This window comes from Akebia trifoliata, chromosome 11, assembly GCF_017979445.1.
Source record: "Akebia trifoliata isolate Shusen 1 chromosome 11, ASM1797944v1, whole genome shotgun sequence".
Taxonomy (NCBI): domain Eukaryota; kingdom Viridiplantae; phylum Streptophyta; class Magnoliopsida; order Ranunculales; family Lardizabalaceae; genus Akebia; species Akebia trifoliata.
Window position 1 is genome coordinate 12,923,330 of NC_141385.1, and position 15,491 is coordinate 12,938,820.

Genomic DNA, 15,491 nt, shown 5'->3' on the forward strand with positions numbered 1-15,491 from the left:
AGCACGCAATGTGCTTTTAGGGCTTGCAATTGATGGCTTTAATCCTTTTGGTTATCTTAGTAGTGCTTATAGTTGTTAGCCTGTGATTATAGTACCCTATAATCTTCCTCATTTTCTATTTATGAAAAAAGAATTCTCAATGTTGACCTTATTAATACCAAGGCTGAAAAGAATAAGTAAGAACATTGATGTCTATTTAGAACCTTTGATTGTAAAGTTGAATGAGTTGTGGGCTAATGGGGTATCAACATATGATTCTCAATCTAAGAACCTTTGATTGTAAAGTTTGAATGAGTTGTGGGCTAATGGGGTATCAACATATGATTCTCAATCTAAGACAACTTTCAATTTGAAAGCTATCTTGATGTGGGCAATTCATGATTTTCCTACATATGAGAGTTTATCAGGTTATGTAACACATGGTTTATATGCATACCCTGCTTGTGCTGAGGGAACTTTTGCTGAACGTCTTAAAAGTAGTAAAAAGTACTCTTATCAAGGTTATCGAAGATTTCTTCTTACTAATCATGTATTCAGGACCCAAAATGCACCTTTCAATAATAAAGTAGAGGATAACAGATGTCCTGAATGGTTGAGTGGTACAAAATTTGAGAAGAAAGTAGCTGGTATTAAGATGGAAATCGATAAATCAAAAAGGAAAAAACGAAAAAGTTATGACGATGAGACAAAATATTTAACAGTATGGTATAGAAGATCAAAGCTATTCAATTTGCCATATTGGAAGGTAATTTTCTTAAATTATAAATTAATGATCATTTATATTTATGTTGACGAATTAGAATTTAATATTACATCATAAATATTTTTGACAGGAATTTAATATTCGTCATAACCGAGATGTCATGCACATTGAGAAGAATGTTATTGACCATCTTTTATTGACAATTCTTAAAGTAAAAAAAAAAATGAAGGACGACATAAGTGCATATGATGATCTAAAAATGACGAACATAAGAAAAAACTTGTGGATGAAAGAAATAGATGGAAAAATAGTTAAACCCAAGGTTCTCTTTACTCTAAGCTGCAAGGAGAAAGAGTTGTTATGCCGCACTTTACATGATTTGAAGGTCCCTATAGGGTATAATTCCAGATTGAAACATCATGTGAACCTAGAGAATCTTGAAATAAAGAGACTTAAAGTCGCATGACTATCATATAATTATGCAACAATTGTTTCCTGTGTTGATACAACATGCATTTTTGAAGCATAAGATACTGCATACTGCTATTCGACGGACATGTATGTTCTTCAATGTGTTATGCTCAAAGGTGATCCGAGTAAATGATATCATTGCTATCAAATACAGTCTTGTGGAAGCAATATGTGTTTCGGAGAAGTTTTTCCCACATTCCTTTTTTGTTATCAGCATTCACCTTATGATACATCTAGCTGATGGAGCATTATCGTGCGGTCTAGTCAGATTTTATTAGATATATCCTTTTGAACGATATATTTTATAATTTTATTAAAGATGTATCAATTCATGCATAAATTGAGAAGTATATTCATAATTGGACATTTTTCTGAATAGGTTAATGAAAACTTATAAAGGATATGTGAGAAATTTTACATGCCCTGAAGGATGTATTGCTGAGCATTATATCGTAGAGGAGTCTATTTTATATTGTATGGAATACATGCCAAATAGTGAAAAAGGAAATCATAGGTATACATGTAAAAGATTCTTAGACGAAGATGATGAATTCATCGATGAAGAACCTTTAGGAAAATGCAATGACATATGTCTAACTCAAGTACAATATCAACAAGTACATAGATGGGTTCTACATTGCTATGGTAGAGTTTACGAGTGGTAAGAGTAAGTACATAAATTTTACTTAGCATTATCAATTTGAATAATTAGATAAATATTTAATTACAATGAAATATGTCTATTGTTAACATAGGAAATATGAAATATATTTGAAATCAATCAATACAAAAGGCCTGCAAAAAAAGGAATCTGAGTCGAAGGATAGAGATGAAGGTTTCATCCCTTGGTTAAGGAAGTAGGTAATCACTTTAATTATTATTATTTTTTCTAAAACATAGAGTGATATATTTATTTATAACTATGATACTAATATCAAATTATTTAATCTTTTGTAGTTGGAACATATTGATGGTGAGTCAATATTGAAGCGATTAGCAGATGGACCAACATTCAAAGCAAAAAAGTTACAATAAATATCATGTAAATGATTTTGTATTCACTCAAAGTGAGTATGAAATCAACAAGACGACACAAAATAGTGGGGTCTCCATGAAAGCCATCACTAAATATAGAGCAAGTGCCAAAGACAAAAATTATAAGGAAGAAGAGACCACTTATTATGGAGTTGTGAGGAAGATTATTGATTTGGATTACACTAATTTTTGTCAAACTGTATTTTATTATGATTGGGTTAGAGTAGAAGATAGGACTAACAGATGTAAAGTTGACCCTGACACAAATTTGATATTGTGTAACATGGACAAATTCAAAGGAATTGACAAAGAAGAGAATGGGCCTTTCATTCTTGCATCTCAAGCTAGTCAAGTATTCTACTCAAAAGATCAACTAAGGCCTGGATGGTCCGTTATTCTAGCGGTCCCAAAACGATTGACGAAAGAAGTGGATGCACTTGAAGATCTTATTATATTCCACTCAATTGTAGATGAAAATGCATAAATGGATGATATTGTAAATGAAAGTAATAAAAACCATAATGATGATGATTTGGACACGATTTTGTAGTTGTCTATTGTTTGCGATATAGAAATTGAATGATAAACATCTTCTATTTTTCTAGATTTTGCATAGTTAAATTTATTTTGTTTATTTATGATTTCATTATTTAAATAGATAAGAAAATTGGAAGATCAATTGTAATGACTGGCATGTGTAGACACCCCATTTTTGCATCCGCCTGATTAATCAAGTCGTCGACCCGATCGTAAAGGTTCCCAATGATGGATGTCTATTCCAATGCTTTATTTTGTTACCAGATATGTTTCAGAAATCCGGATGAGGTATCTCGAACTGACAAAACTTATAAACCACGCTACGCTATGAAAATACGACCCCAGAAACATAGAAATCATCATCTTGCAAACCAAAAAGAAGTTTCACGATAAAAATCACTAAATTACCAAAATACCCCTAACATCAAAACAACCCTAGAGCCTGCATTACGCTTAGGAAAACTCACTCAAACACATAAAACAACAAATCGAAACCAAGTAAACCACTTCGCCAATTTTCACAAAATTTGACAAAATTACGAAAATACCCCTCATAAAGTTCACGATCATTTCATACAAAAAACTTCATAAATGACAAAAACCAACATTCCCATTGAATTCCTTACGAAAAACTGATTCCAAAACATCTTGGAACATTGAAAAATGACTTAAAACGTAAAAAATCCTCTTCGAGGGTAAAATGGTAATTTCACAATTTTAATAATTAAAAATTTTGAAATTAATAAATAAATCATTAAATAATGTAAAGTGAAACATTAATAAAATTAATTATAAAATTTAAACCAAAAAATTGATCAATCAGGCTTTCAAGAAAAATTGTTGATGGTTCGCAAGATATTTCTTTAAGGACCCCTCCATTTGGGGGTCCAAAGAATCAAAGATATAATAGAGGGGGGTTCTCCAAAAATTTAAAGTTAATCTAGCAAGACTAAAGTCAAGATATTAAAGTCAATCAAATAAGGCTAAAGTCAAAATTAAAGTCAATTAAGTAAGACTAGAGTCAAGTATTAAAGTCAATCTCATAAGACTAAGGTCAAAACCCTAAATCAAAACCCTAATCTAAACTAATCAAGTCAATCTCATAAGACTAAGGTCAAAAACCTAATCTAAACTAATCAAGTCAATCTCATAAGACTAAAGTCAAAACCCTAAAACCCTAAAGACTAAGTCAAAATCCTAATTGAAACCCTAAAAGAAACCCTAATCAAACCCTAATGCTTCTAAAAACTTTATAAATAGGAGCCTCCACACCTTATTTTCGTATCAAAGAAAAAACCCTAGAAAAATTAGGTGAAGAAGCCAACACAACCTCCCCAAAACCCTAATTTTAGAGCCCCAACTCCTTCCCTAACACCCCTACTCCGATTTTAGCCTAAAAAACACCCAAAAATCTCTAAAAAACATCCCAAAAATCCACAACAAATTCGAAGCACCCAGATCCAAGAAGGAGATACCTTACTTCGGAGATCAGAAATCAGATCCGGAGATAGAACGAAGTGAGGAATACGGTACAAGGAGCCGTTTTCACCAGATCTGAGGGAATATCACTTTTGCAGATCGAATGTAAGATTTTTTCATTATTTTTTAATCTAGATTTTTCATTAGCAATGTAGATTTATTTGGGATAAGTAGAGACCGGCAATGGCCGGGCGGGGTTGGTGCCTAACACCTTCCAACCCCGTAACATGATCCCCGGATTCAGATTTTCTATAGTAGATTAGTTCATTATCCGTTTTAGAGTCAGTTTGGTTCCTAGACCATAATAACTAGGTGGCGACTCCCAAACCTCAAGGGTCAAAAGCGGATCCGCGCACCCCGCGGATCGAGGGCGCTTTCAGCATGAGTACTCAGAGCTCACAATTAGGTAAATTTAATTTCTCCTTATTTTATTATATTTTCATTAAGTTGTCAAATATTAATAGTTTTATACTAACTATTTTGTATGGGTTAGGATCTGTAAGTTCATTGATAGATAATAAGATAAGAATCAATTTCAATGCAAATGCTCTACCGATTGACGAGCATTCAGTAAAGCTTTCTACACGATGTGGAGAGATTGTTCGTACTCACATTCCTATTTCGATTGAGGATTGGCGTTTAGTGCCAGCTAGAAAGAAGGATGAGATGTGAAAATTACTACTTGTAAGTTGCAATATAATATTACAATTGAATTAATCTTAGTTAATTATTATATATTTTTTCTTTATGAATATTTATCTTTATTTTTTTTGAATTTCTCATGTAGGGAGAGTTTATCTTTCGTCCATCCTACAAGTACCAATGCTTTAGAAGTATGTCCGAGACATTCAGAAAATACAAGGCTAAGTTGAAGACCAAGTATATCGATTGTTATAATAATATGGATGATAGATTGAAAAATTGTCCTCCAAATGTTAAGTAGGAAGATTGGGTCACATTTGTTAATTGTACTGCTGCATACAAAATTGTAGAAATTAGGAAGAGAAATGCGATAAATAGGAGCAATTTGAACATCTATCATATTACTGGTAGGCATGGCCATGCAAGATTAGAGGAGCGAATGGTAAGTACGTGTCATTAAATTCAATACAAGTACGTTGAAATTATTTTACTTTGAGTTATGCCCTTCATAATTAATACCTTGAAATTTATGCAAGTTGTGGCGCCCCGCTGAACACTAACACAAATCCTCATGTCAGATCTCGAGGTACTAGGTGGCATTTCGAAATTTCGGCATGGTCTCCTCTGTTTATGTTAGCATTATAAGACGTTCAACCTGCACCTGATAAACGACATACAATCCTGCATATAACAAACAAAATATAATACTAGCGAAAGCCTATATGCGTCTAATAACGTACGAAAGATCAGAGCGTGGAAGAAGAAATTATAATACAGGATTATACGAAAATTTCTCATTCTAACATAAATCCTATTGCTCAGAACAAAATCTATAATACTTTTGGACAATTTGACACTACTAGGGGTAATAACCCCAATACTCACCAAGTGACGAACTCTGACTGTCTATTTGACCCACCAGATGATTCTCACTTGTGCTCTATACCTGCCTTGCCAAACTTCGGATCTGAAACTAAAAAAAATGGAGAAGGAAAGGGTGAGTAACAATGGTTACCCAGTAAGGAATAACACAATTTCTGCCAAGAACCTCTTCTAACATGAACGAATAAACATACTAAATCATTTTAAAATATACAAAATTTTACAGAAGAAACTACTATTAACTGGTACATATAGCCAAGGATGAACAACTAAACATTTTAAAACTCACATTACATCGATCAGCAGTACTCACTATAACATTATCTTTTTATACAAATCTAATTGATCAAATAAAAACAATAAACATGGATTTCATTTTATATATCAAAATAAGCAACAGATATATAATACACAATGGTGGAGTATTAGAATTAGAGAGTTCAGATTCACGACTGGATCGTTCCTAGTTGGGACATGATGTTACAATTTTTCTCTGGCTTTAAGTTCATGATTTTGTGGCCGGTCACTGCACTTACCACGTTTGGTTGACCATTTATCCGACTTAGGCTGGCCGTTTGACGTAACCGTAAGCAATGGGTATCTTTTCGATGTGTTAGAACGTTCGATTACTATAGATTGTTAGTGATCACTGACTAATCATATTCGTCTATGCCTATCAGGCGTGCATGTGATTCCCAAATATACAAACCATTTGTATACGACCAGTTTTACATTACAAGTTCATTGGTAAAGATAGAGAGGAATATCCCGGATTCCAGTTGTGACTCCACTCTCATACGCGTCCCATACAACGTATGAGCTTGGTGGTCCCTACCGTACATCCCAGGATAGTACACCACTCCAGATGATATGACGCACTATCCCTTTAGACATTCACAAACTCTTTAATAGCTCACAAAATAGTTACATATATATATATATATATATATATATATATATATATATATATATATATATATATATATATATATATATATATATATATATATATATTATTTTCATTTGAAAACAAAAGAAAAATTAACAATACAAGGTTGAGAATAGATATCCAGTTTCTTACCATGCAAGTGTGGCCATCCGGCCTAAAATAAATAACAAAACGGAAACGTAAACAGCGCCTCGCGCTAATAGAAATTTAAATAAACATGCAACCAACAATATTATCCCTGGATATCTATTCACCAACCTGCACACAACACAACAACATAAAATGCAGACATCACCCTTCGGTTGTGACTCTGACATTTTACCGTTTCATACCCTTTTTCCTTTTTTTCAATTTTTACAATTTTCAATCTCTTCATTAAAATATCAATTTTCTGATATTTATCAACTCAATATGAGTTCATTGAATATTAAATCACATTTTCCAACTATCGAATTTATTTCTATCAATAATATTGAAAAAGAATACAAATTTTATATCAAAACGGGGTCCGAGCAGTGCATAAGACCTAATTTATGAAAATAACCCGTTAAAATACTCTACCCACGTATAATTTGTTAAAAATACAACTAAACATATCAAACATGTAATTTCTGGCATGAATTTTTTGAAATAACAAAAGAATTCTATATTTTGGAAATACATCAAAATTTTTCCGATAAAATCCTAAATGCAATTTTTACAATCTATGATTACTAATAGAAATTGAGAGTTCCTTACAATCTCTAGGCGAAAGGATCGAAGTACGTGCGCGAAAATCAAGATGATCGACATGGAAATCAAGACGGATCGAACTTCGAAGTAGCTGATTTTTGAATCTGGCCTAGTGATTTTGAAGATCTCGACGCCGTCATTCTTTTTCCCTTCTGCGATGGAGGACGGTTTGACCCCGAAACCAATGAAATTCGAGGTCGAAAATTTTGAAATTCCCGTATATAAATACGACTGATTTTTGACAATATCGAGTGAAATAGAAAGTGAAATGAAAAAAGGTTGGGTGGGTTTTATAGATGTCGAGGCTGGTAACATTTCTCCCTTCTACGTCGGAAGACGGTTTGACCTAGAAACGAACGAAATCTGAGGTCAAAGTTTTGAAATTTCTGTATCTAAATACGACTAATTTTTGATGATACCGAGTGAAAGAGAAGATGAAATGAAGAGTTCTTGGGTGGTTTTTATAGATGTCGAAGCTGCGGATCTTTTTTCCTTCTGCGGTACTCGTCGACGGTGAGCCGTTTGTGAGAGATCTGAGGTGGAAGATCAGAAGAAAAATAAAATTTTCATTTTTTGTAAGTCTCGGTTGTTTGGACGAGTTGGGGAAGACGAATTGAAAAAGAAATTATTAAAATTTTATTTATATAAAATTTGGGACCAAATCGGTATTTTGTCAATTGTTTTGATCGACGATAATTTGATCATCCGGACTACAAAAATGATAAATGAATACTCTATTTCGCCTAATTTTTCGTTCCAGATCTAATGGTACAGTCAATTTCTACAAATTATGTTTCCATAAAAAATTTACATATTTGGCCTGAGGTGACCCCTAAACTTGATGTCGTTTTCGTTTTTGACGATAATTCGACTTTCTGATCTTCAAAAATGATAAATAAATGGTCCATGTTTGATAATTTTTTGTTACGAACCCAATGGTATGATCAAATTTTAATAATTCTTTCTCTACCAATAAGTCACTATTTTAGCCTGATCCGACCCGATAATCGAGGATTTTGTAACTTTTATATTCGGACTCGCATTTAAGCGTGCTTATATGCTAAAGTATGTTTTTCGATCATTTTGAATCCAATGGTGAGGTCAGATTCCATTAAAAATGATTAGAAACATCCTAAAATTTTATCCCTAAGTCCCACTTTTAAGATTTTCTTAAAATTCCACTATTTATTTTTTCCTCGAGATACGAATTAAAAATTTGGGATTTTAATTAAGTATAGAAACATGAAAGAGGATATGGTAGTGATCCCCCTTTGAGGACCGAGGTGTGGATTAGAGGGCATTCAAAGGATGATGGTGCTAGCTCAAGTACTGTCGCCCCTTACTTGGTATAATCATCATCTTAAACTTATGTTTATTGAATGCTATATAAATTATATAGTTTGTATAAATATATTTGTTTGTTTAATATTACAGGATAAAATAAAAGAAATAATGAAGAACCAATTTGAAGATGATAGTTCTGAAGACCTTCTCAATGATCCCTTGACTAAAGTGTTTGGTCTGGATAAGAGGGGACGTGTTCGTGGTGTTGGGACTAATGTTTCAAAAACACGGATTCTCGGGTAAGCCGTTGCGAAATAAATGTTGCTAGAAAAAGATAAGCAAATTATTGGGCAAACTAAGGAAATAACGAATATATAAGTTGAGGTGAAAGGTTTACGGGAAGACGTTGGGGATGTACGTGAAAGTATTCGGAACATTGAGGTATATACTATTACATTTTCTTGTTTAGTCATACATACATATATATATATATATATATATATATATAGAAGTTGATATCAATCTTTATTATAGCATATACTTTCAAGACCCCAAATAGTTGATTCGTATTTAATTGCACAACCATGATTTTCTACAAAAGAAATGTCATGCGAACTATTGATTGGGAAAGAAATGTTGTTGCAGTTGGAAAAGCGAATACTACGCCTTCTACTGTACATGGGCATCCTCTGGGTGAAGACGACGTTAAGGTTCTTATTGACATCATTCATATAGCAAACAACCCTTTTACGCAACGAACCAACTTTGCAGTGACTCTAGTAGAAGTTGGAATAGGCGGATTTACCGTGTGGCCGAAAAGTTTTATTAGGGTTATCTCGCAATAGTTTTGTGTATGGTTTTATGTACTACTTGCAATGTGAATTGGTTATCCTTCTTTTGGCATATGTCTAGATACTAAGAGGTACTACTAGTTGTATTTGGATAACCCCTCTAAAGTTTTACTATTACTACTAGTAATGTTTCTTCTCACTACAAGGTTCTTTATCTACAAAATACTTTTACTTTTTTAGTTATATTATTTAAGTAATAACTGATTATTTTTTTGTGTTAACTAACCCCTTTTTAACTCCGTCATTGTAAAATTAATGTTTTACACTGCCGGTCCCAAGCTCGGATAAAGGAGGAGGGAAAATGATGATCCAAAGAGTATTAAAGTGCTAACAAGTATTGCTTTTCTTCCTCTTTTTTCTCAAAACTTGTAGACAATGTGGAACTAAATCTTCAACATACTAATTATTTTTCTTGATGTATAATAGTTTGTTATCGACAAGGAGAGATGAGGGGATTATTTGGGAACATGAATGCAGTGATCCAAATTTGATGGACTTATATCCTCCTGATTGTGTATACAAGGTAAACATTATCTTTATGCAAATAACATTGTCCAAATAATAGGGCACTAGCTTGTGTGGATTTAGCTCTTCCATTGGAGCACTAATAGGGCTCTCTATTAGTGGATTTCTTGTTTACCAGCTCGGCCCTAAGGAATGGTGTTGAACAAACCCCATGTGCCCAACTTTTCCTATAAACAGGTAATACTTTAGTTGCCTACTTTTTGCATCTCTTTTAATATGATTCTTAGTTCCTTTTTGGCTCATGTACATTATTGAGCAAATTTACTTAATTTTCTATTGCATACTCTGGTCATCCATGCTGTGCCACATGAGGTTTGTAGTGTTCATGGGGCGCATGGTTGGAGACAATGAAATTCAACAATAAAATATAAACACACACACACACACACACACACACACACACACACACACACACACACACACATAAATACAAATAAAAGCTAAACACCCTAGTTGATCTTGCCATTCTCATCAATAAATCCTGCATCAATTTGCAAATTAACATATATTGTTCCTATAAATACTGCATCAATTTTGGTGAAAATTGAAAAAAAAACAACCAGGTTTCAAACGGAGCACAAGAGCGCCGTCATGTTCTCAAGGAGTTCTCAAGGATGCTGGACAATCATAAAAATGTCTATACATTGTTCCTGGTAATTTTTTAGGTATGGGATACAAGAATAGCAGACTCAAAGTTGCTGGTGTTTCTGAAAATCTTACCGGAATATTGTTCCCATTGCAAGACATTGGTGTCAAAATAGGAAGTTCTTATAGGTGACTGGCATTTTAACATACATTTTTTTTGTTCATTCATTTAACGCACATTTGATGTGGGGCTATGTACGCATTGCATGCTTGGTGGGCATATACAGCATGATGGGTTCAAATAAGAGGTTGGGAGAAGGTAAAGTTGATCAGCTTTCACTCCTCTTATATATAGACATGGTTCTTGCAGGGGATCGGCTATAACAATCATTGAACCATGACTTCTTGGTGTTTTCTAAAGGGGATTGTTGAATGGTTTATCTTTTAACATCTTTCTAGTTTGGGTGGGAGTGTACTTATTTGTGCATTGTGCCACATTTTGCAAACACATAAGGGGCCTAGGTTAGATGTCATGTTTTACATGCTATACATTAGAATACCATTGAAAGGTTGAGGTTATATGGATTATGCATGGAGTTTGTTTCCATTGTGCATAATATTTGGACTGAATTCATAATTTCTATTGCAGATATTTGGAGGATTATGGTGCATTAAAATCTTATTCTTATAATTAGCTTGGTTAGAATTGAATAAAGAAACACATTTTGGAGATTTTGTGTATCATCAGTTTTATTTACTTTGTAGGGAAAGTGTGGTATCAAGAAACAACCTTTCCAACTCCCTGATTTCATTGCTGCAACTAGAATCGAGAAAATTAGACAGGTGCAACTCAATTCCACAAGCTATCTAACTTGTTACTAAAGTTATTTGTTGGCTATTTTCATCTTCATGCCTTTGTAAATAATCATCATTATTGGCACCATTAATGAATTCCATAAATTATTTATTCTCAACTTCCCTAGTCTCCGGTAAGTCTAGAATGTGCGACCTGATTTTTTTTGCCCATCTTTCCTGTTTGAGCAATAAAAATGACATTTATTTTATTTCAATATTTCAAAGGACCTTTGCTGAGTTCATATTTTTATCTTACCTAAAGATAGGAATATCAAGCTCAGAACATTGTAGGTGGGAACTTGATCCTTTTCACTTTTTTTTTTTTTTGACAACCTAATAATACATAAAAATCACTTCATTCTAACAATAGTAATTATATTTAATATATTCATCAAGAAAAATAAGGTGGGTTTCTTTTCATTGCTTCCTTAAATACAAAAGACTATAAAACGAATCAAATTCTCATCTTTGAAAACATAAAACAAAATTAATATTTCTTTTTAATGTTGACATCCACCATTGTCACCAAAATGTTCATTTCTATTTTTGTGCTTTTGCATTTTATTGTTGGCAAGCTTTAGTCCTTGTTTCCTTGGTGATTTTAGTACATTCATTATTTTTTAATCTCTAATTATTTGTTTCATTGATCTATTCTATCATATTTGATTGCTTTGATGATTGCCCTTCCACTATTTCTATTGTTTTATTGTTTCTTGAGATATCTCTAACTTAGATTTGCATTTTTCTACAGAAATTGGTGAGGAAGAATCTTAAGATCACAGTCATCGAGGGAAGTTTTTGTTGTAGCTTCTTGGTTAGAAATTACCCAAAGCATGTTAAAATCTTATGTGAATTGGAGTCATAAACAGATCAATAATGTGAAACCAACCAATCCAACTTTGTCATAAATTTTTAAATTAATGCAGTCTTCTTTAATTCTATTTGCAAGATGTTATAGATGGGAAGTTAGTGTCCATAAGCTCATATTCAATTAGATCTTAATGATCTAAAGGATGATGGTGCTGTGTTAGATCAGAACTTTTATATAATTTGTGGTTTAGGAATTCTCAAGTGTCTTAATTTTTATATAATTTTTCTGATATGGAACCATGTATAGACATTTTAGTGATGTGAAATAGATAGTTTAAGGGTTGTTTATGACTGTTATCACTTTGTCTTGCGACTTCTATTGTAGAGCATATGCATGTAAAGCAATAAGAGCTATGAATATGTTGTTGCTTTGATGACTACCCTTTCACTATTTATATTGTTTTATTGTTTCTTGAGATATCTCTAACTCAGTTTGATAATGATTGATCGAGTGACATTGTTTCTTTGGTTTGAACTAAGAAATCCCTCAAATATGATATGATGCAAAAATGCATCTTGTTATATCATTGATCATTGGTTTTGATTATTGTAAATATCTCAATATTCACATCTTCAAATTTTATTTAAAAATTTTCTATAATAATAAGCTTTAAAATACCATTTGATATATATATTCTTGTATAGGTGTTGCAGTTGGGGGTGGGTGGCAAGCATTGGTGGCTTATATTAACTTAGCTTGTTATTACGTTTTTGGGGTCCTTTTCGGGTTCTTTCAAGGCAACAAATTGAACTAGGGAGTTGAGGTAAATTTCACTTTCATTGCCACATTTGCTTTCGGATAATATAGCAATTGAAAGTTTTTGGAGTATATCAAGTTCTATACTAATGTGTAGTGCTATGGTTTTAGGGAATCTGGGCTGGCATGCTTTGTGGAACTGTTCTACGAACCTTGATTCTCTTGATAGTCATTTGGAAAACCAATTGGAACCAGGAGGTAACCAACATTTCATTCTCTTCTAATGCCTATATAAATCAACCTAACAATTAAAAGCAAACCTCTAGATACATATTTACAAATTGGATGGTTGTATTACGTGATCATATGATTTAATATCTTCAAGTTCTGACCTGAAAGATTTTAGTACTCAACCCATTGTATGGTAAGGTCTGAACCTTTCATTAATTATTACTCTTAGATTGAGTTTAGGAAAGAAAGGTCATTTCCTTCAACATAGGACCCTAGATTTTGATGAGTATATATTGTAGTGTGTAAGGAAAGGATGCACAGTTTAAGGGTTGTTTATGACTGTTATCCCCTCTTCTTGTGACTTCTATTGTGGAGCATATGCATGTAAAGCGATAAGAGCTATGAATATGTTGTTGCTTTGATGACTGCCCTTCCACTATTTCTATTGTTTTATTGTTTCTTGAGATATCTCCAACTTAGATTTGCATTTTTCTATAGAAATTGGCGACCGATTGATGTTGGAAATTCTTCTATTGTGGAACATATGCATGTAAAGCAATAAGAGCTATGAATATGTTGTTGTGTCTTATGAAGTGGTGCATATAGAGAAATTCCTGTTGTTAATTATGTATGCCATTCATTATTTCTATATAACATATGAAAAAAATAAAGAGAGAATGTTTATTTGTTAGTTCTACTAAACCTACATGTCTGGTCTTTTGTAGTGTTGTTTTCCATTTCAGGATGTTTAGGATCAAAGGTGTGGATAATTATTAGTTGAAAGGTCCTTAGGTTGTACCCATTGATTGGTGGGTCCTGATGCTGTTGCATGGGGTTTTTATGCATCTTATAGGATTACTGTTTTGATGAATGCCCCATTTACTGCTGTTCATTTTGCTATGTATGAAGCGGCCAAGAGGGGTTTGATGGATGTGTCCACAATAGAGAATGTGAACGATGAGTGGTTGGTGGTTCATGACACAGCTGGGATTGCTGCTGGGGCTTTGACTGTTGCATTGACGATTCCACTCGATGTGGTGAAGACTAATAGCTGATGTTGGGGGAGTCCTTGTTGAATTATTTGATGCAATTGTTCCTGGACTAATGGCTGTTGGAGAGGCAGCGTGTGCGTCAGTTCATGCCACCAATCGTCTTGGTACAAATTCTTTGCTTGACATTGTTGTTTTTGGTCGAGCTTGTGCAAATAAGGTTGTAGATATCCATAGGCCTAGTAAGTTTTATCCGTACTCTAAAATATTGCTTCCACATTGTTTGTCAAATCCCATCCATATTGGCATATCTCTAATTTTTTTTCAAAAGTTTAGATATCGGTTTGTGAAAATTCTAGATATCAGTTTGTAACTGATGTCCAAAGTCTTAGACTTAGGACATCAGTCTTATAGACATCGGATTTTAATCGATGTCTAAGGTATTTTTTTTTTGTTAGTGTTTTCAGATTTGGAACGATTTTAAGCAATTCCAAATTCTGAGTTTTTGGAACTGTTTTTAGTCGTTCCAAATCCTGAGATCTCGAACGACTTCCAACCGTTTAAATTCATTAACGACGCCTCGATTAGAGACGGTCGATCAATCGTTTCATAGTCGTTTAGGAACAGTTATAAACCGTTCCTAATTTCCATTTTTGTTGTAGTGCCAATATTTAATTCACTTAATGGTAAGGCCTACCGTTTGACGACTGTAGACTAACGATGATCACTACTAGTCTAAGAAACCCCTCTCATCGAAACCTATCAAGAGGCAATACATATGAACCCTGCATCTCTTTACACTATATAGAGATCGCCTTTACATACAACGTTCCCTAAGAAAAAAGTAGAAGAAATTATCGGATCTCATAAGTTATAATATGCTTTAAGGCATCCTATACTACCGAAGGGCATAGGACATCTAGTGCTATCCTAGATTGGCCCGTCGTTTCCGAATATACAACAATGCGTCACTTTTTGTAGGTTTTCTACAACTTTTTTCTAGTAAACAAATAATTTTTGTTTTGTAATATATATTGGTTTCTTTTTATCGAAAATACAAATAGGGTTCGGTAGTGCTCTCTAGTGACATCCATCTGTCATTTTCATTTATCCATCCATCTATCTATCAAATTGATTAGGCTTTAATTACATAAACTTTATCAGTAAATTATAC